The following is a 22495-nucleotide window of genomic DNA, read 5'->3' as shown; positions in this document are numbered from 1 at the left end:
CCCTCCCCCGCCGCCGGCGCAGTCGCTTCTTCGCTGCGGCGCCAGCATTCTTGGGTCCCAATCGCAACGTCGTAACCAGTATTTCCAGTCTCGAATCTTTTTACAGCACGCTGCTGTAAAAAGATTCGAGACTGGAAACACTGGTTAAGTCCGTATCAGACTAACGATTGAGATTGAGATTGGATTGAAATCTAACCAATCAGAGCAAGTAAATTAAGCAAAAGTTTTAAAAACTTTGTTCTGATTCGTCAAATTTCAATTCAATCTCAATCTCAATCATTAGTCTGATACGAGCTTTACGACTTGTTGCGATTGGGACAAGAATGCCGGTGCCGCAGGCAAAGAAGCGACCGCGCCGGCGGCGGAAAGGAGGTCGCTACCGCGATTGTTTTGACGCGAAATGAGACAAACGATCGGCTGAAACTTTTGCATCAGTTTTCCGAGACAATACGCGGTCCAGTAGTATGTGGTCTAAGGTCGTAACTTGCACATTTACAGGTCGCGTTCCTTGCAATGCTAGTTAACATAATCCTTGTGGTCGCGTACTCTCTAGGGTCCGTCGCTTCGCGTCGAGTCATGTACTATTTGCATTCGCGTTTTTTTAATAGAAATTTTTGGTATCGGTGAATCAATAGTAAGTAAATAAACAATAAACGCGTAATCTGTATTGTGTCAATAGAATGTGAGTAATTTGTAAAAGCGAGAAAGTTTGGATATGTCACGCATCTCTAACCATAACCGCAGCAGGTGACAGAACGATATATAGCATAAAGATTGGTTACGCTGCACAAGCAATGTTGTTCGTCGGGTCGCTTTTTCTCGCGCATGTGCGTCAAATATAACATTATTATAGTATAAAAATCTGATTTATATTGGTTTTTAGGCATTCTACTTTGATTATATATTTAAATATTATATAAAATTTTTTTTTAAAGTCAAGATTGTATAAAATCAAATAAAATAATGAACAATTATACTGCGAATTCTCGGGCATATACGAGAAAAAGCGGCCCGGTGAACACTGTGCATAAAATAAGTGAGCAGGTGAGTGAGTAAGCAAATGAGAAAGTGTATATGAGTGTTTGTACGTCGGACGTTACAACCAGCTGATTGCTACATATGATGTGTGCATGCCATTAGTGTGTGCATTTCATAACAAAAGAGAGAGAGAGAGAGAAAGAGAGAGAGAGAGAGAGAGAGAGAGAGAGAGAGAGAGAGAGAGAGAGAGAGAGAGAGTGTGTGTATTCGTGCGTATGTATAAGTTTCTCCCTTTGTTCCTCCCCTTTTTTCTTTCTTTCTCTCTCTCTCTCTCTCTCTCTCTCTCTCTCTCTCTCTTTATATTTAAGATTGTACATAACTTAGCGCCAAATAACTTAAGGAATAGACTAGAAGTAATTAGGACTGAAGATGGGAGAAAAACTAGGCAAGATGTAACAATAAAATTCTGTAGAACTAGTAGCGCACAAACAAGCATGTGCTATTAGGATGTAAAATTATATGCCTTACCAGCGGAAATAAGAAATTGCGAAAGAATTGATATGTTTAACCGATTGTTAAAAAGCATATTTTAGGTATATAAATTTATTTAACACATAATAACTGAGAAAGCTAATAAACTTCAATCAATCACTCAATAAATCTCTCTTTCTCTATCTCTTTCTTTCTTTTACGCAAATACTCATGGCATACGCACATCGCGTATAGCAATCAGCTGATTGCAGCGTTCGACGGGCAGCGATCCGAAACAACTTTTGGTCATTAAAGTGACGTTATTTTAAGGAACACGTATTTTTGGCATAATTCCAAGACACTTTCTTCTATACCAAACTTTTATTTAAAGCATAATTTTATATTGTAAGATAAAATAGTTAGCGACTTACGCAGTGGTAATCATCCATTAGCTGACGCGGATGGTCAGCTGCGCCTGCGTTATGCTTGTGGCGCGCCGCTCCTGCCTGCCTTCTGTACTTGATGCGTGATTCGATATTTTTGCTTATAACTCAAAAACTAGACTTTAAATCAATTTTGGTAAAAAAAAAATCGTCTTAGAATTGTGTCAGAAATACATCATTTTACAGACATAAAGTTGTTCAGAATGACCTTGTGTATATTGTTAAATGTTATTTTTCTTAAATCACATGTTTATTTGTGTTAATAAATTATTTTCATAATATAAATACAAAATTTAATACTTATATACATATATACACAATATATGTATGTACATATACGTATGTATATACACAAATGTTAATATATAAAATTTAATAACATTCATAAAATTTGTATAAAATAATTAAAACTTTTTTCTCCCGAATTTTAAAGCAGTACCGTTTCAATTTATTTTACACTATTTTTTTCTATACACACACGCACGCACGCACGCACGCACGCACGCACGCACACATATATATGAGTCATTTTACGGAATCCGTATATGAAATCTGGGATCATAGTCACCGATTCCGTTTAAATTGCAGAAAAAAATTTGTCAATATAAGTTAAAACAACCTGAATTTTTTTAAATTTTCTAACCCACGGGTTTAACGGGGGCGCTGCTATCATTTCCTTGACATGGCATGTTCCGACATCGTTTTAAAGTAAATTTTCACCAATTTCTTTTTTTTTTATTTTATCAAACGTGTACATTTTTATGTAAAATTTCCTGCTCTTTTCAATAAAAATATTTCCAATTTTCTCAAAATTACTTTTTATAACTTTTTTGCTCATTTTCGTCTTGAAATGGCATCAAAGTGCTCACAAAAAGAAACTAAAAAAATGTTTCAATCCTTTCAACTTGGATTCAAGTCGTAAGCAAAGCAAACAAAAATATTTTTAGAGCCATGATATACTACAATCAAAACAGTAAAAGGCATTCAGAGTTATCACGCAATAATTCCTTTGAATAACATGGTAGGATATGCTCATGCAAAAGTAATTTTATCATCTTTGAGCTTTATAAAAATAAAAATTAATTGATGGCTGGACTTAATAAAAAATAATTATTAAAGACGAAAATATAATTAGAAATAGTAAATATAATTTGTTAATTTATTTAATTTTGGTTCTAACCATTGAGAGCAAAAGCTATAAACTACATATATTATGTAAAAAAAATCCGCTTTTTCCAATGAAAATATTTTAAAATAAATTTTGAGAAAGTATAAAAAAATGTTTTTTCTCAAAAATTATCATTTTTAATGCTTTCTTTAATTTTGAGGAAATTGAAAATATTTTTATTGGAAAAAGTAAGAAATTTTACATAAAAATGTACACGTTTAAAAAAAAACAGAAAAGAAGAAAATGATGAAAATTTACTTCAAAGCGATGTCGGAACGATGTCAAGGAAATGACAGCAGCGCCCCTACTACTCCCGTGGGTTTAAAAATCTAAAAAAATTCAGGTTGTTTTAACTAATCTTGACAAATATTTTTCTGCAGTTTAAACAAAATCGGTGACTATAATCCCAAATTTCATATTCGGATTCCGGAAATAACTTATATATATACGGGGTAAATTCTAATGGCTGTTCCAACTTTTTACCATGAGAGATGAGATTAAAGACTGCAATTTGTTAGTACACACATGTACGGCATTTACTCATCCATATGTCGTACATGTGTTTACTAAAATTGCGGTCGGTAATCCCATCTCTCATGGTAAAAAGTTGGGACAGCCATTAAAATTCACTCGGTACATTCTTTTTCTGAATTCTCTTATAAATCGGTGTAAATATGTTATTTTATTGACAAATTTAATTTCCATTTTGAATAAAAATGTTTTTATTAACCGTTGTGGAAAGATTGAGGCCAAAAACAGGCCAAAAATTGCCTGTTTTGTCACACTTGAATTCCGACTTGAATTTGGTGCAAAACAATAGTTACATATAAAACATTAATCCCTTAGAAGTTTCAGATTGACCCCATTCTTTATCTTCAAAATATAAGAGGTCAAAGTTTGCACTCTGCAACGTTAACACAGACACACAAAAAAAGAAAAATGGTCTTTGGGATATTATTAATCAATCTCTATGTATTTTGACGTACTGAACACAAATCCAGTGTCAGAATTGTTCCATCACTTAAAGTAAAGTTTACACCGTACACCGTACTTTTCTATACCCTTCTGTTTAGGTCACCCCTACCGACGGGGTGGGTGCGGGAGGGGGGCTAAAGGCCAACCTTGCACCCCCCTGTGTGTTTTTATGTATGTGTGTGTGGGGTCACGGTTACGGTGTAGGAATGTACGGTGTACAACTTTACGGTGTACAAATTTGCGGTGTATAACTTTACGGTGTACAACTTTACGGTGTAGAAATGTACGGTGTACATTATTTTGTGTCCATTTGCACTGTATCCAATTGTACTGTGTCCAAATAAAGACCACTCAATTTTTTTTTGGTGCGGCAGTGCAACACAACCACCCAAAAAAGGTCTCGAATTTTTTCGCAGCGAAATTATTATGATTTTCAAAGATTTTTTTGGCCATTTTTTTTAATTAGAAAAAAAGGTAGGTGATAAAGCAATTTTGACACCGAGATTCGTGTTCAGCACGTCAAAATATATCAAGATTGATTAGTAGGGTCCCAGAGACAGACCACTTTTCTTTTTCTCTGTGCCTGTGTTAGCGTTGCAAAATGTGAACTTTGACCTATCATATTTTGAAGATAAAACCAAAAAATGAGTAGATTAAAAGTCGACAAACTGACAATATTTTATTGTAAACACAATCTCACAATGTTTTGACCATGAGATTTGGTCCTTTTCAAGTGAATAATTCGGTTATATATGTGATACGCAAGACAACATTTGTTTATAAACTCGTGCGAACAGATTCATAAAAATTCTACAATTTTACAAAAGAAAAAAAATTATTAAAAATGTATAATAGATGTAACAACTTGATAGTGAATCCATAAACTTATGTGTCTCATTGTCAAAAACCAAAAAATATATAGGCAACAAGCCATTCAAATCAGTAAATAATTTTAAGCAACGTTTCAATGTAATTTAAAAATAGTGTCAAGTCACAGGTAGCAGAAAGACTGAATATATTTTTCGTTAGGACGACAAAAACAAAACGGACTTGTCAAAGAGAATTGATGTAGTATATTGCATAAATTGTACCGCATACGATGCGTCCTACATTCGGTAAACGAAAAGACATTTAGAAACGCGCTTGAAAGGACACAAAAATGATATTAAAAAACATGAAAGTGGCCATTCCGTAGTCAGTAAATACCGCTTGATTAAAAAGCATGATTTCAATTGGTAGTCTCCCCGTATCTTACATTGCGAAAAGAACAGAAGAAAGAGGGAAATTGCTGAAATGGTCTTCATAAAAAAGAATATAAATGCTATCAACCTGCAAAAAAACATTGAAAATCTGAATATTATTTACCACAGTGTAATCAAGGCCACCCCGTGGGTTGAATGCTTAGCGGGCGCGTCTCCGAGTGGCAGACGCCCGATGAGAAACCCCGGTCCGGGCCTAAACCCCCGCGTGCCGGGGCGGACCGCCCGGGTAGTAACGGTTATAACCTGCTCTGGCGGGCGTAAAACCCTGCCCAGGGGTGGGGAAAGCCGATACCGCGGACCAACTCGATCCAAGCCAAGCTAAAAGCCATCGTGGCGAGGGTTGCATGGCACTGGGGGAGCAGTGTCTTGAACGATGCCTCTGGGGAACCAGGCGAAACCCCAGAGTATCTAGCCTTACCCACGCATGCGGGGCTCTGCATGGGCGGACCGTATATTTCCCCAACTGCTTGTGAGAACAAAATGGAGAAGAATATTGAAAAATTAAAACTCACTGAAGACACCTCGATGGAGGCTTCGCCTGAGGACTCCGAGGAAGGGTAGAAGAAGCGGGATCGGGAGCCGAACGGATCCCTAGGGGCACGGGAAGCACCGAGATCGCGGAAGGGGGGGCGCTTTCGAGTGCCGAGCAGGCCCCTGGGGGCACGGGAGGCACCGAAGCCGCAACGGACAAACCGGCGAAGGAAGAGAATCTTCGCAAGAAAAAAATCCGGAGCCGCAAAAAGGAGAAGGGCTCGGGAGCGGAAGAGGGGGGGCTCGGGCCCAGGCTCAGGCTGGGACTGTGTCTCCGCCAATCGTTCCGGAAATCTCTTCTTCTTCGTCCTCAGCTATCCCCCGGACACCGGTTGAGGGGCCTCAGGGGAACTCCGGCAATAAGCGCCGGAAGGACCCCAATAGGACCCCACAATCGGCGGAAGGGGTGAAAAAGAAACAGAGGGTCCAGGAAACTCATGCTTACGCCGACGCCGCGGACTCTCTGACAAGGGTGATTGTCGTGGAGGGGTACCTTGATGTTGTGATGACTGCTGAGCAGTTCTCGCAGCTGAGAGGTGCGGTCTTCAAGAAGATCTAGGAGATCCGAGAGGGTACCCTGGCCAGATTCAACAGCACCACTCTGAGAGGGGAGATGCGGTGGTGGGGTGCACGGATACGGAGTCGCTGAGATGGCTCGAAAGCCGAATCGGCGGCATCGTACGGTGGGAGAGCGCCAGGCTCAGGATGATAGGACTGGAGGTGCTGCAAAAGCAGTACAGGGCTGCGGTATGGGTCCCGGGATCTCCCGTGGGCGCGGCTGCGGTCTTGGGGCTGCTGGAGCGGCAGAATCCGGGGATCGTCACCTCGGACTGGCGCGTCTATGCCGAGAGTGTGTGGGCTACTTACGAGGGTAGAGACCTCATTGTCGGCATCCCCCAGTCCAGCGTCAATAAACTTAAGGCGCTGGACTTTAGGCCCCACCTTGAGATGGACCGGGTTACTTTTAAAGTGACCGGAACATCCCAAGAGGGAATGGGAAAGGGTAGGAAGGAGCCCGATCCAAAGGTCTCGTCTTCGTAGTGGGCTTGACCGGGGTGGGCTTCACCCAAATCAACTTGCACCATAGCAAAGGAGCCTCGGCTGTTCTTGCCAGGCGCCAAGCTGGAATGCACACAGCTATATCACTAATACAAGAACCTTGGCTGATCCGAAGCTGTATTATGGGTCTGGCGGGGTGCGGCAGGCTGTTTAGGCCACCACACGAGGACCGGCCCAGGGCCTGTGTGACCGTTAAAGGGCTGGAGAGCCAGCTGTTGCCGGATTTTTGTTCCAAGGACCTGATAGCAGTTGTGATTGAGGGCGCCAGCGGGACCGGGATCAAGAGAAAGATGGTAGTGGCGTCGGGCTACTTTCCACACGAAGAGGACGATCCACTGCCATCGGACCGGGTTGTACGACTGGTGGAGTTTTGCCAAAAGGAGCAACTTCCCCTCATACTGCGGTGCGATGCGAACGCGCACTACATGGTGTGGGGGAGCACGGACACCAACAGGAGAGGAGAAAAGCTGTTAGAATTTCTGGTGTACACAGACCTGGAGATTCTTAACAGAAACAGGGAGCCTACCTTTGTCACTGCGGTGAGAAGGCAGGTTCTGGACTTAACCATCTGTTCAAGACAGGTAGTGCAGGAGGTGACCGGCTGGAGGGTCTCTGACGAGCCCTCATTGTCGGATCACAGACAGATCACCTTCAGGCTGGCTAAGGTGAGAACAGTGACGGACCCAAGAAAGACAGACGGGACTCGTTTCGAGAGGACCTGGCTGTCGGTCTTAGGGAGTTTCCCAAAAGACATGGAACCCCACAAGAGATTGAGCTGTGCGTCGAGCACCTGCAAAGGGTTCTCGTCGGCAACTTTAAGGACAACTGTCCAGAAAGGACAGTGAGGAATACTAGGGAAGTCGCCTGGTGGAATCCCAAGCTGCAGAAGCTCAGGAGTGCTGCACGTCGTGCCTGGAACAGGGCCAGGAACACGGGCCGCCAGGCTGACTAGGACCTTCAGAGCCCCCGAAGGGTTCAGAAGGCCTATAGAGATTCTGTAGTAAGGGCTAAAAAGGAAAGCTGGAGGAGATTCTGCGAGTCGGTGGAGGGGATACCCGAAGCCGCTAAGATCTTGGCCAGAGATCGGGACGTGACTCTGGAGGCCATTCGACTCAACGACGGGACGATGGCGTCTGGAGAGCGATGCCTGAACCACCTGCTGGAGTCGAACTTTCCGGGCTTCCGCGGAGGCCCGGAAGGAAACGCCCCTCGGGGAACTTTGAATCTACATAGGGTACGAGGAGAAGATTGGTCTCTTGCGGCAAAAATCGTTGGGACTGACAAGGTCAAATGGGCTGTAAGAGGTTTCAAGCCCTTCAAGTCGGCTGGGCCGGACCGGGTCTTCCCGACCCTTCTCCAGGAAGGGCTGGAACAGATCACCGGGCCGCTCACGCGGATGCTAAGGGCTTGCTTGGCACTGGGCTATACACCCATGGCTTGGAGGCAGGCGAGAGTTGTGTTCATTCCCAAAGCGGGAAAAACGAGCTATAGCTCCGCCAAGGATTTTCGTCCAATCAGCCTGACGTCTTTTCTTCTCAAAACGCTGGAAAGGCTGGTGGATGTCTACATACGCGACGTGGTCCTACTGCAACACCCACTGCACGTGAATCAGCACGCGTATCGTACGGGTTATTCTACAGAATCGGCACTTCACTACGCTGTATCGTTTATCGAGGAGTAATTGGAAAGAAAGGGTACGTAGTTGGCACCTTTCTAGACATAGAAGGAGCCTTCAACAACACACCGCACGAGGTAGTGTGTGAAGAAGTTACTCGTAGGGGCGTGCCGGAAAAGATCGTGGATTGGATCAGAGGCATGCTCGGGCGGCAGGTAACGGCCTCATTAGGAACAGTGAAGGTCAGTGGATGGGTGAAGAGAGGCTGCCCGCAAGGGAGAGTTCTCTCTCCACTCTTGTAGTGTCATTAGGATATGCGGATGATCTGGCTATCCTGATACGAGGACCCTTTTTGGAGACGCTCCTGGAGCTTACGCAGAGGGCTTTGGAGGTGATTGAGGAGTGGTGCGGCGAGACCGGTTTGGCGGTGAATCCACTGAAGATCGGGCTCGTAATCTTCACTCGCAGGTACAAGGTAGGCCCGGTCCTTGGGGGAACGAAATTAGTTCCAACCGTATCGACTAAATATCTGGGAGTGATCCTAGACAGAAAGCTAGCATGGAAAGAACATCTCGAGAACCGCTGTAGGAGTGTGTGCTCCTACTTCTGGATATGCAGAAGGACATTCGGGCAGACTTGGGGTCTCAAACCGAAAATGATCCACTGGATATACACAGCGATACTCAGACCTAGGCTGCTTTACGCGTCTGTATGGTGGCCAAGGGTGCTGGGAAAGACCGCTAAGTCAACATTGGAGCACGTCAGAGCTCTAGTCTTAAGAGGGGCTTTGGGGGCCATGCGGACCACGCTGGTGGCGGCGATGGGGATGCTGCTTGGCGTCGAGTCTCTCGATCAGGTGGTAGTTGCGGCTGCGGCCTACCGCCTAAGGTGTGAATCAAAGAAGGCAGAAGCCCTCCACACGAGATTTCTTAAAGGAATCCTATCGGGCATCATTTTTGCAATGGGACAGGATAGGAGGCCGGTGATTCATACCTTCAAAAGAAGGTACAGGATAAACTTCCCCGGGCGCTGGAAGTGGAACGGCTCTAAAGGACCGGTCCCTCGGGGCGGGGACGTCTGGTTCACGGACGGCTCCAGAACGAGTGCGGGCTCTGGAGCTGGTCTTTACTGCCAGCGCGACCGGGCAAGAATCGTCGTTCCGCTTGGCGAGCACGCTACGGTTTTCCAAGCGGAGGTGTTAGCCATCATGAGATGTGCCCAGAACCTATTAAAGTCTGAAAGAGTGGAAAGGCGCATCCGGATTTGCTCGGACAGTCAGGCGGCGCTTAAGGGGCTTGAGGGTCCAAGAATTAACTCGCGACTGGTCTGGGATTGCAAGTGCGTACTGGAGTTGGCGAAGAAGAATGATGTTGGCCTAGTATGGGTCCCCGGGTCGGGCTTACGGGCTCCTGACGTTCAGGTTGGTGCAGGTGCTCCTCGGGTACAGGTGCTTCGAGGAGTACCTGCATCAAATTGAAAGGGGAGGTCGACCCTCGGTGTCACCACTGTCGGGCGGCTCGGGACACGGCGCAGCATACCCTTGAGAAGTGCCCAGCGTGGACGGGTCAGCGCCGTGTTCTGACCAGTTCAATAGGAAGGGACCTTTTGTTCGCCGTGGTCGCGGCCATGGTGGGCGATGAGGAGTCATGGAGGGCGGTGGCCTCCTTCTGCGAAGATGTTATGTCGCGGAAGGAGGCGGCGGAGCGGGATCGGGAGGCCAATAGGATTGCCGATCCCGCCCGTAGGGCGAAAGGGGAGGCGGAGAAGAGCGGCGTACAGGAGAGTCCCCTAGCTAGCTCCTTCGCCCTCCCCTAGTGGGACGGCCGGGGTGGGCCGTGGGGGAATACGGTCTACCCCATCTTTTGGCTGCCCCGGGACGGGGGACGGGTGGTTGCGTCTCTCGCCCTTCTACGACGGGGGGGCGGCCGGCTTAAAACCCGGCCGTCCCTCAGGGATGGGCTTCCCCCGCGACTACACTCCCACATTTAGGGTGGTTAGAGTGCCGCGGGGGGAGAGGGGGCATTTGGGGCGTACGGTGGATCGCGGTTGCGTACCTCGGTGATCCCGCGGTTCACCGATTGCCACGGAGGCAGGCAACCACCGAGGGGTTTAGTGGGTATGCCGTCGCGCCTTTGCGGTTGCGTGGCGGTGAGTCCCACATAGCCCTCGCCTTTTCCCCAGGGCGGGGGTATACATAAGACGCATTCCCCGTAAAAAAAAAGTATGGGTCTCCGGGCACGCGAGGATCAAGGGCAACAAAATGGCGGACCTGCTTGCTAAGGAGGCGGCCGAAACAAAACTGTTGGGACCTGAGCCGACTGTCGGGATCTCCTTCTGCCTGGGCAGGGGGAGAATCAGGAGCTGGCTCCAGAACCAGCATCTTGAATACTGGAAGAATGAAACAGAGAGCAAATGCAGACAGGCTAGGGTCATGCTGGGGAAGTGCCCCAGCAGGGACCTGGCCGAGAGCATAAGATCTCTAGGTAGGAGGGACGCCAGGCTCGCGACACAACTGCTCATGGGCCATGACGACCTCAACTACCACCTGCACAAATTGGGTCGTAGCGATACGCCCAACTGTAAGTTGGGAAAGAGGAGGAAACTAGCCTCCACATTCTTGGGAACTGCCCAGCATTGGTCGGACCAAGAACACGCCTGCTGGGCTCAGGTTTTCTGGAACCAAACCAGGTGAGGCAGCTGCCTGTGGGGAATCTGCTCCGCTTCTGGAAGGAAGCGGGGCCCCGCTAGGGTAGCTGATAACGGGGAGGCACAATGGACTCGATCTGAGTGCCAAAGTAGGCTTCGTAGGAGGACCGCCCTCGACACCATTATTATTATTAATATTATTATTATTATTATTATTATTATTATTAATCAAGGTCACTTAATATTTTTGTTCTTTTGGCATTCTCACCGTCCCACAGTGGATCGAAAGATAGTAAAGTGCGGACATCGTTGTTTTGGAAACGATATACAACAAACGCTTTACAATTGTGAATATTATATGTAATTACAAAATGTATTTTTAAATGTATTCTGATGATTAAAATAATTATTGCTCGCATTATTATATTAAACAATAAACTTCAGCAACAATTTTTGTATGGGCTGCTATCGCCATTAGCATTACCCGATATGCACCACGGAGAGTCGGATTTTGCATATTGTGTGTGCGTGCGTGCGTGCGTGTGTATGTGTGTGTGTGTGTGTGTGTCACTGTAGAGATAAGGAGTCCACGGTTCGTCACTCCCATAGTATTTAGAGACTCCAAACCCTCTCTAGTGTACATGCATGCGTGTCGTGTGTGTGTGCGTGCGTGTACACGCACCGGCAGAAATGGTATCCCTCGGAGTCCAGCGCGGCGATCACCCACATACACGAAGCGCCGTACGTGTTATTAGGCGCGCGGTGAAGTGGAGACGCGGAGGAGCAAAAAAAGTGGGAATCGCGCCGCTGTTGCATCCTTCACCAACGCCACACGCTCAAGAAGGATAGAGTTATGATGAAGGAGAAGACGTAATACCGATTCGCTGGTGTCCATATCTGTTTCACTCGCACTCAATACTAATGACGTTTTTCGCTTGAGTGCGAGTGAAACGGATATTGGACACCAGCGAATCGATATCACGTCTTCTCATTCATCATAACTCTATCCTTTTTGAGCGTGTGGCGTTGGTGAAGGATGCAACACCGGTGCAATCCCCAATTTTTACGCCGAGGGACACCATTTCTGCCGATGCGTGTACGTGTGCGTGTGCGTGCGTGTATGTTATGTGTATATGTGCGTGTACGTTTATATTAAAAGTTCCAATGTTTCGGGAAGCAAATCTTGTTGTTTCTCTTTACATGTTTTCGTTCTTAAACTAGAAATTAAGGGATCCGATGAAATTAATAATTGATGTCAAACGTCTTTATTCGTAGCTGTTATGCAAATTTTACGTGAATGTTGCCTCCTATATTCTCGAAATTCTTTATTACGCGCCTCATTTGCTCACACACACACACACACACACACACACACACACACACACACACACACACACACACACACACGCACGCACGCACGCACGCACACACACACGCACACACGCACACAAAGACATGTCGCATACTCACAAAATGCAAAATTACTCCTATGGCGCAACATCCCTCTGCCTTATGTCGGATAATTTTTTGACTTATTTTGTAAAGTAGCAGATAGTAGCAGCTAAAATTAATAAATTTATAAAATAGATTATGCTCTTAATCCATTATTACCAGCCAAAGTTCAAGATATTACAAGACTTTCTGTTACCATTAAAAGAAAGTTCACATTTTAGGATTTTCATTATGACATTGTAAAAACGATTGTCAAACGTTAAACAATACCATTCATTAATCGAGATACAAAGTTTTTTCAAGCTAACAAAGATCCTATAAATTGGAAAAAAGTTGATATTACAATATTTAAAGTGGTATGAAATATACTAGCTTAAAATTAGACAAAAATCCGTCTTTGTATAAATCATGATATTCAAGGTTATTTTTCATATGAATCTGATAACAATTTTGAAAATAATGATGATATAATAATTCTATAACTTTTTTACTAATTAAATTTGCTGTTAGGGACTTTATGTAAACAAATTTTTTGGGAGGGGTCTATGTCCGCATTTTAAGGTTGTTTGATCCACTGTGCGTTCTAACGAAAAATATATTCAGTCTTTCTGCTACCTGTGACTGTGCTTGACACTATTTTTAAATTACATTGAAACGTTGCTTAAAATTATTCACTGACTGAATGGCTTGTTGCCTATTATATATTGTTTAGTTTTTGACAAAGAGACACATAAGTTCACGGATTCACTATCAAGTTGTTACGTCTATTATACATTTTTAATAATTTTCTTTTTTTCTCTGTAAAATTGTAGAATTTTTATGAATCCGTTGGCACGAGTTTATGAACAATTGTCTTGCGTATATAATACATATATAACCAAATTCTTCACTTGAAAAGGACCAAATCCTATAGTCGAAACGTTGTAAGATTGTGTTTACAATAAAGTATTGCCAGTTTGTCGATTTTTAATCTACTCATTCTTTAGCTTTAATTACTAGTGACATTAAATTATTTCAATTCTGTTTGAAGATAAAAAGTAAGCTCAATCTGAAACTTCTAAGGGAATAATGTCTTATATATAACTATTGTTTAGCCTCAAATTCAAGTCGAAATTCAAGGATAGTAAAACAGACGATTTTTAGTCTCACTCTTTATCACATAAACCAAATAAATGTGTTAACGGTTAATTTTATAAAAAAAAACATTATTGATTATGCGACGAAACTATTAAAAATAATAATGTACAATTCAGAGTCAAATACATTTTTAAATTTCTAATAGTTTTTTCACAAATTTAATAATATTTTTTCATAACAAAGGGATTATCAATATCGATACATAATACACGTATTAAAGATTGAATAGAAACATTTTAAACTGTTTTTATAACAAATTCATTATGGAAAAAAACTGGTTTCTTAATGAAATTTATGACATATTTGTTCAAGATTTGTTTATTGAACAAAGATGTTATATTCAAAAGCATTTGAAAGCACCTTTATCACTGCTATCCCTAAGCGCGCAAAATTCTTGTCTTATCATTCGTGATCTTAAAACTCTTTCCATTTGAAAATTATTATAACCTCGACATTTTCATATTAGTATTTTCATCTTATTCCTTAAAGGGAACAGGAAGTATGGGATACCTCATAAAAACTTTGCGCTCCAATAAGTCCTATTAAAACGTATAAAAAACATGGAAAAAACAAAAAATATGAAAATTACAATCTTTAATTTTTCTATAAAATCATTATTTTTGTTTATTTTTTAATACAATTTTTTAAACAATGTCAGAACATTATTATAAAACTTTAATTAAACCTTAAAATTCATGTAATAAACTTTATTTAGTAATTTTTTCGCAATAAAATATTAAATGGTATCATTATAGTATGCATTTATTTAAAAAAGCTAGAGTATGCCATACCCCGTGTGGTCTTTTCGTAATTTTTGAGACGTATGCCCTTTAAAAGTTAAAATGTTACCAAAAATTTGTCATTAGAATATTTTGCGCCAGTTTAGGAAAGTATCCTGTATAGAAATTAATTTCACTATTGATTATTAAATTATATAACAATAAAAAACTTGAATTAACTGTAATTCCGAAAACGTCCAATCTCCGATTTAGTTCAAATTTTAGAAATAGGTTTCTTTTAAAGAAAAAATATACATACGCAAGAAGGATTTTTGGCGACTTAAAAATATTTTTCTGGCCAATAAGTAAAAAATTAAAAATTAAAATTCACGATATTTGTTTTCACATTGTTCCGTGCTACGGAGATAGGATATGTTATAAATATAAATTCGGGGATGTAGAGGGAGGGGAAATAGAATCATCTGCTTTAACCAAAAGTACATTGAGAAATAACTATGTCAGTTAAGTCGTAATTTATCATCAACAAAGTACGTACCGTACTTTTGGGCACTACGTACCGTACTACCAGGGCACCCCTACCAAAAAGGGAGGCGAAGGCCCCCCCTTGCATCCCCTCTCGTGTGTGCGTGTGTGCGTGCGTGCGTGCGCGCACGCACGCGCGCGCACGCGTAAAACGAAGAAGTGTCGGTTAACTCTCAATCATACGTGTGAATATTTGTGGCGGTAAGAGTAAAAATAATGGAAAGAGATCCATTTCATATATTATTTATAAGTGATATAAAATATGTATAGTCTGAAAATTAAAATAAAAAATAGTGATTGTGCAATTTAATTCTTTCTACATCAATAATAAAGACTTAAAAATTATAGATTTTCCACTTACTGACAAAAAAATTTTTGAATTGCCAAAAATCCTTGCATGTATTTTTTTTTCTCTAAAACAAACCTAAATTTTCAAAATTTGAACTAAATTGGAGATTGGATGTTTTCGGAATTATCGCTATTAAATCTTTGTGTAAACATACCTTTAATTTTAAATAATAAGATAATATTTTAAGGATATTTTAGTTACTAATATTCTATTTTAAATCTATTTTAATTTTTAAACTTAATAGGTATGAAACTTATTGTTTCATACCTATTCTATCTAATCCGAATATCTTTAGAACTGAAAAATTGAATTCAGGCAAAAATATTTCATAAAAGAGTTGTATGACGTGTGTTGTGTGTGTGTGTATGTGTGTGTGTGTGTATGTTTGGTGAAGAAAGACAAATAATGATAAAATAAATTTTTGAACAAAATTGATTTTTTTAACCCTTTAAAGGGGCATATTTTTTCTAGCAATTATATTGAATCATCTTGTCACATTTGTATGTTTTAAATCATGCTAAAATTGAATCCGAGGTCAAAATATAATAATAAAAAATTCGGGAATAAAAAAAAATATAACCATATTCCTCACAAAATTTGTAATAAAAAAAGTCTCTTTCGGTTTTTCGCTAAAATGCATAGTTTTTGATAAATTCTCGGAATTATATACTTAAAATCATTTTATTCGATATTTTGTAGCCGCCATTTTAAATTTTACATTTTTCAAGTCATTTTCAATAATTAGCAACCTAAATAACCATTAAGTACAAAATTCTATACAATTGACTTATAAATTAAGTGAATAAATCAATTTCATATGCTGAAAATAGCATTTTTGCAATACATTTTGTTGAATACAAAATATTAACAATATACTTTCTGCAACTTCAACTTAATATGATTTAGTTCGTCATCTCTAAAATTTAAAATTATGGTCTGAAAGTTCATTTATATTCAAGAGGCTTTTAGAACAAATTTATCGTAAAAAAGGGCCTTTTTTGTCATTGTTTGTTTGATAACAATTGCAAAATGCATGATTGATGCAAAACTCATAGTAGTTCTATCATTAACAAGTATAGAACAGTTTATTTCACAATTATACCTCAGTTATATAAAAAAAATGAGGTGAAAAATATACTTCTCACCGCCACTGAAAAGGTTAAAGTCATGTAAATATTAGTTTTTTTAAATAAAATTAGAATTTTTTTTACATATAATGTGGTTTTAGTTATTCTATATGTAAAAGTGTTAAGATAAATATATTCTTTATTTTAACATATTTTTTAAATAAATAATAAAATATTTTGTACGTTATTGATTTTTGTAATAATATTACTTTAATACTTTTGTGTACAGAATCAGAGAAATAAAAGAAGCATATAATGTAAAAAATATATTCTAAAAAATAACATTAATCTTTGTGATTTAAAAAAATCACTTTTTTTGGAAATTGATTTTGTCATTATTTATTCCTTCTAGGCCATACATTTTTACCAAATATTTTTATCTATTTCAATTTTCAAAATATTTGATTGAATTGTATTGTAGTAAAATAAGATACCATACATATTATTCATGAGCAAAATGTCAGCAGTCTGTTAACAGATTTGAGAAAAACATGACGATAAACTCATGATACATGAGTGTTACCATAGCACCTTATGTCGCTATAGCCTGTGTTCCTTTTGGCGTTCGTAGTGCTGTGAGTATCATTTCATCTTTGTTATTCATCAAATATTAAACAAACATAAATGATGCTTACAAATGCTGTGAGCGCCAAAGAGAACGCAGCCTCTACCTCATACACCAAAGAGTAAAGAATCACAATAAACAGCATTGGTTTCAGAGAAGGCGATGGATGTCCTATACCTATATATAAAAGTTGCTACTCAAGATGGCCACTCATGCATACGTGCATACATCATACACGCACACACATACACACGCATACAACACATAAAAGCACACTATGGAAAACATGCTAATGCGCATGTCGCAAAAGATGATACTTAAGATGGCTGCTCGATTATTATCATAAAGATATAAGAATAGAGCGCGTGAGTTGTATACTAGCATATAAGTGGCTGCGGTAGAGAGATAGAAAGAGAAAGCTAAAGTAAAGGCCTCTCTGTCTTTGTCTACTGACGCATGTGCAGAGTCGGTAAACAAGCTGTGAGTGCGCTTATTTCATAGCGTTTGAGCATTGCGCATGAACGATTAAACAAGAATGGAGGGGCCTTTATTTGGCGCTCTCTTTCTATTTTTTATCGCCCTTTCGACTCTCTTACGCACTCTATTCTTATATTTTTATGATTGTTATATAACACATCCGTCTCCAGTAAATTGTATCCCCACTACCGATACGGTATCTCCTGAGATTCTATACTCTTTATCGTATACATTCACACATACACATACAACACACACATGCACGCGTGAGCGTACTCCCTCCACACACATACAGACACATGCATACACACAAAATTACTTTCTTACGTAATAAAGCCTGCAAAAATAAATTTTGAACAGAATATGCTACTGATTTCTGATAGCAGAAAGGCAACAAACATACTGTTAATATCTAAAAAAAATATGTTAACGTATTATACTTGCAACCAGCAGATTATCGGCAAACACTGAGCAAAATTTGCTTAGTTTCTACTACCAGAGTGATGTCAAATTGCTTACGTACGTGAAATCTGCTTGTTTTCTATCTGCCGCTAGATATTCATTATACTTATGTTCTACTGGCATAATAACTGACAGTTTGTCAACAGCATCTGACGGCAAATTATTGACAAAAGAACAGAATCTGCACATGAACAACTTAAAACATCAGGCTTGTAGTAGAAACTAAGCACGTGTTGCAAATTTCGATTAGTTTTTACCGATATTTTGTTCGCAAAATAGTTCGCAGACTTTTGTTAGATATTAAGGGGATGCTGGACTGGCTCTCAAATTTGATCGAGGTCAATAATGTAGAGTTATTCATGCACATCATTAAAGATGGACCCCACCCCTGAGACCCAAAAATCAGTTTTAAGTTTGTAAATTTGGGGGGGAGGAAGTAAACATCTTGATTAAAAAACTAATTTAAAGGTTTTATTGTACATCTTTTCTAATGTAAAAAATATTTTTTTTATTCCGTTTAAATCACAAAATGACGACTTCGTGCTCAAATTACGGAAACACCTTTCGCGAGACGGGCCCAAACGGTAGGACTGATTTCGGCAAAACAGATCAACCTAGGCAAACCTAGGTAGACACAAAAAAAGTCATCATCTATACTGTTGTAGTTATCGTAGGGATTTTTAAAAATATTGATTTCTCTTGAAATCGGGATGGTTTAAAGAAAAATAATAATTTTTTCGAAAAAAAAAAACCGACTTTAATTGTAGATTAAAAAGTACTACAAAATATTTTGACAAAATCCTACTTGAGTCGATAGAGAATGTTGCTGAGAATATTGAGTTAAAATTTGAAGTCAATTGGATAAAAAATTGTTGAGTTATTAGTCCCATCGTTTCGGAAAATGCAGTTCCGAGGAAAATGCGTTTAAAATTTTTGAAATATTACACTATGTCACAAAAATTTCCATCTTATTATTGGCCTAGTTTACACCTTACGACCTGACCTATGCCTTGACCTATACCGCGACCTAAGGTAGGCTAGTAACAAATTGTTTACACCGTGTAGACCTATACATAAGTTTGGACTAACGTAGGTATAGTCTGTCAAGTAAGAGCGTGGTGGACTTTACTCACAGCTTATAAAAGATATCATCCTAATTTATTCATGAATCGATAGAGGGAAGCTCTGTCCTTGATGCATTGTCAAGAGAGATTCAGTTGTCGTTGATTTTTTGGAAGAAAGACACGTTAAGCAATCCTAAACACCGCAGCAAGTTCTGTACCGAGTGGAAGAAGCAATCTGGCATCGTTACATTGAGTTGGCTGTCGCAGTCGCCCGATGCAAATCCTATCGAAAATGTTTTGGCATATATTAAGCAGAAGCTTTGTGGAAAACGCACGCACACTTTGAAGGAGTTATCTTGCAAGATTCGTCGGATCTGGAGATCATTGCCGCTAGAATGCCGTCAATTTAGTCGAAAGCATGCCTCGGAGATGCCAGGCAATTATTGACGCCGATGGTGATTGGACGCATTATTAACATAATTGCATTCTTCTTCTTATCGAGTATAATACATATATGTATATAAAAATTTTATTTAATAAGTTTTTTTTTATAAATTTATCCGGCCACGCTCTTACTTGACAGACTGTAAGTAGTTTATATGTGTATGCTATAAAGCAGATCCATCTATTAGCATTTGCTGGTACACTTACCCGCTTTATAGTACACCACCGTTTACACGCGTTACGTTGTGTGGCCTAAAATGGGCTAGAGATCGTGAAAAAGTGACCAGACCCAAACAAGTTCGCGAGTGTTTACATCGTTGTGACCTATCGTGTTTGGGTCGAATATAGTGTATAGGTCGCAGACTAAATGTACGGTGTAAACGTGCTCATTAATCTGCAATGCCTGCTTTATAAAACTGACTTTCTGCCAAGTCATCAGCATCATCAACTTCTTTTCTGACCACTAATAATGACCTAGCGTCTTTTGGGATTTTTTCTCCCTTTGTGCGCACTACGTCGTGCTCCTTCCTTTGGAAAATTTACTTTCTCGGTCACTACGACTGTAAATTTCACTTGCGGACCTTTTTTCTCGTATTCTTAACTCTTAGTTCCTACACTGAGTCTGATAGACCTGGCACCTTTTCTTCTCCTCTGTAACTCTGTGCTAAAAGGGGAGGGTGGTTCGGACTAAAGGGGAGGGGGGAACATATCCTCTACCACTCTGACGCCTAACCGAACTCACTCCAGCCCCAGCTGCTGAACAGTGCATTAAAAAAAAATTACGGGTCCCACGGACCCAATGTAGGAAAAACGTTACAAAAAGTGTAGTGTGCCAAAAATTAAAATACAGGTACCTATTTTGAAATGATTATTTTGTTAATTAAAATGTTTCAAATGTTGTAAATAAGTATTGTGTTAAATGTATGTATTACATAAAAATATCACTCAAAAATGTAATTAAGAACTTTCTGGAGTAGATAAAAGGCCAGAAGACTAAAATCTTCGAGATCGGTCAGTAAATAATGTTTTAGATTAAAAGAACGTTGTTCAATATGTTCGTCTTTCATCGATCGAAAAACACGATTTTATTGCGTGCGTTGCTCTAGTGATGTGTACTAATCACACAGCAAAAATTTATTGTTCGAGATTCAGTAGATAATGAGCTCACGTCGTCGCGTCAGATGGCAGCATCTATCGATCTATCAGCGTTCGCGTGAATCGCGAAGCGCCACAATGTGCGCGCTAGCGCGTGCGCCGCGCTGTACTTCACTTCAAACGTGCTCTTGCTTCATGGCGGTTGTTCGCAATATACGTGACAAATATTGTGCATAGTTTCCGTGTTTTTTCAGCGTGTGAACTTTCAGCAATCTCTTGACTCCTCTCTGTAACCAGGATCACGATCTTGACGACAAGACTCATTTCAGACAATTTCGTGTACATCGACAACAACACTCACTCACCACGTAAAGCACACACTGGCACCATCGTGTGGAATACACGATTCACGGGCGCTATCATCACCAGGCCGGTATTCAATTAATATAATGGTATCAACGGCACACAAAAAAAGTGGTTGGTCCGGCGGACCAGACTAGTCTATCCTTATGTATTTTGACCCGCTGAATCCAAATCCAAACTCAGAATTGCTGAATTCGCTCACTTTATCCTAACCTAAAAAAAATGTTTTTTTAGATGTTGGTCCGGCGGACCAGACTAGTCTATTCTTATGTATTTTGACCCGCTGAATCTAAATTCAAGGTCAGAATTGCTGAATTGGCTTATTTTTTCCTAACCTCCGATATGATACCACAAAACCGGAGAAACATTAATGACAAAATCAAAGATCTCTACAAAAATTCCTTCTGTATCAAAATCGCGAACCAAGAATCTGATTGGGTCCCCAAGAAAATATGTAGTTCTTGTTATAAAATGTTGCGAAAAATTGTGAAAAGAATAAGACAAAACTGAGAATGAAAGCACCTGCCATGGAAGAAACCAATGACCAAAGAAGATTGCTATTTCTGTATGACAAGTCTGAACGGAATAAACAACACAAAAAAGTCGGCATTATGCTACACCAATGTTGCAAGTTTAACGAAACCTACATATGTATCAGCATCCGACGGAACAAACGATGAAATCATGGATACAAGTATTACTTCTGAACTCAATCAAATGGAAACTGATGGAAGTTTAAAAGAATCTAAGAAAGAAACTGGGGGCGAGACTGAGAGTAAAAGTAAATCAACTGATGGTGATTATGTTCCGTATAATATTTCAAAAAAACCAGGAAAAATAACACAAGAGAAGGTGAACAATCTCGTCCGAGATTTGGGTTTTCCCAAAGATGGAGCAGAGTTCCTGGTTGAAACCAATGTTAGGGAAGGGAAACATATGAAAACTTCTTATTATAGTGACAGAGAAAGAGAATATCAGCAAATTTCTTTGCAGATGAAGAATATTCATTAGTTTATTGTCGATGTTATCGGATTAATGAACAGACTGAAATCTGGATGTTACAAGTCTGACGACTGGAGACTATTCATCGGTTCTTCTAAGAGAAGCTTGAAAGCAGTGTTGCTGTACAATACTAACGTATATGCTTCCATTCCTGTAGCGCACTCACAAGGGAACCTCGCGAACCCGAAAATTCTGATTTTAATAAAACTTGGCATAAATGTAGAGGGGGTGAATACATGAATTTAAAAATTAAAAGTTGGTGCTTATAAACGGTTTAAAGGATTGAAACCACCCTTTAAAAATTTGGAGTTTTTGCCTTTTCTCGATATATCTCGTAAACTAAAAAAAAATATTAAAAAATGTTTCATACAAAAGTTTTACAGTATAAAAACCTCTATTTAACTATGTTATTTATTTTTAAAAACAAATTTTTTTTCTATAAAAAAAAATTTTTTTGGAAAAAATAAATATAATAGTTGAATAGAGGTATTCGTGCCGTAAAACTTTTGTATGAAACATTTTTTAATATTTTGTTTAGTTTATGAGGT

General features: G+C 40.0%; 1 protein-coding gene and 1 long non-coding RNA gene across 11 annotated transcripts in view; both read right to left on the bottom strand.

Annotated features, from left to right (window-relative positions):
* The window catches only part of LOC105833366, a 303435-nt gene that overhangs the window by 5408 nt on the left and 275532 nt on the right, over positions 1 to 22495 (bottom strand). The gene's annotated exons all lie outside the window — the stretch shown is intronic.
* LOC114255592 lies at positions 18482 to 21133 on the bottom strand. The gene is made up of 2 exons (XR_003626826.2): positions 20948 to 21133; positions 18482 to 20869 (listed from the first exon to the last, which is right to left on the bottom strand). It is a non-coding gene; the product is annotated as an uncharacterized LOC114255592 (long non-coding RNA).

The sequence above is a fragment of the Monomorium pharaonis genome, chromosome 10 (genome assembly GCF_013373865.1).
Source record: "Monomorium pharaonis isolate MP-MQ-018 chromosome 10, ASM1337386v2, whole genome shotgun sequence".
NCBI classification, from domain to species: Eukaryota; Metazoa; Arthropoda; class Insecta; order Hymenoptera; family Formicidae; genus Monomorium; species Monomorium pharaonis.
Note: the sequence above shows the minus strand (reverse complement) of the source record. Positions and strands in the feature narration are given on the sequence as shown.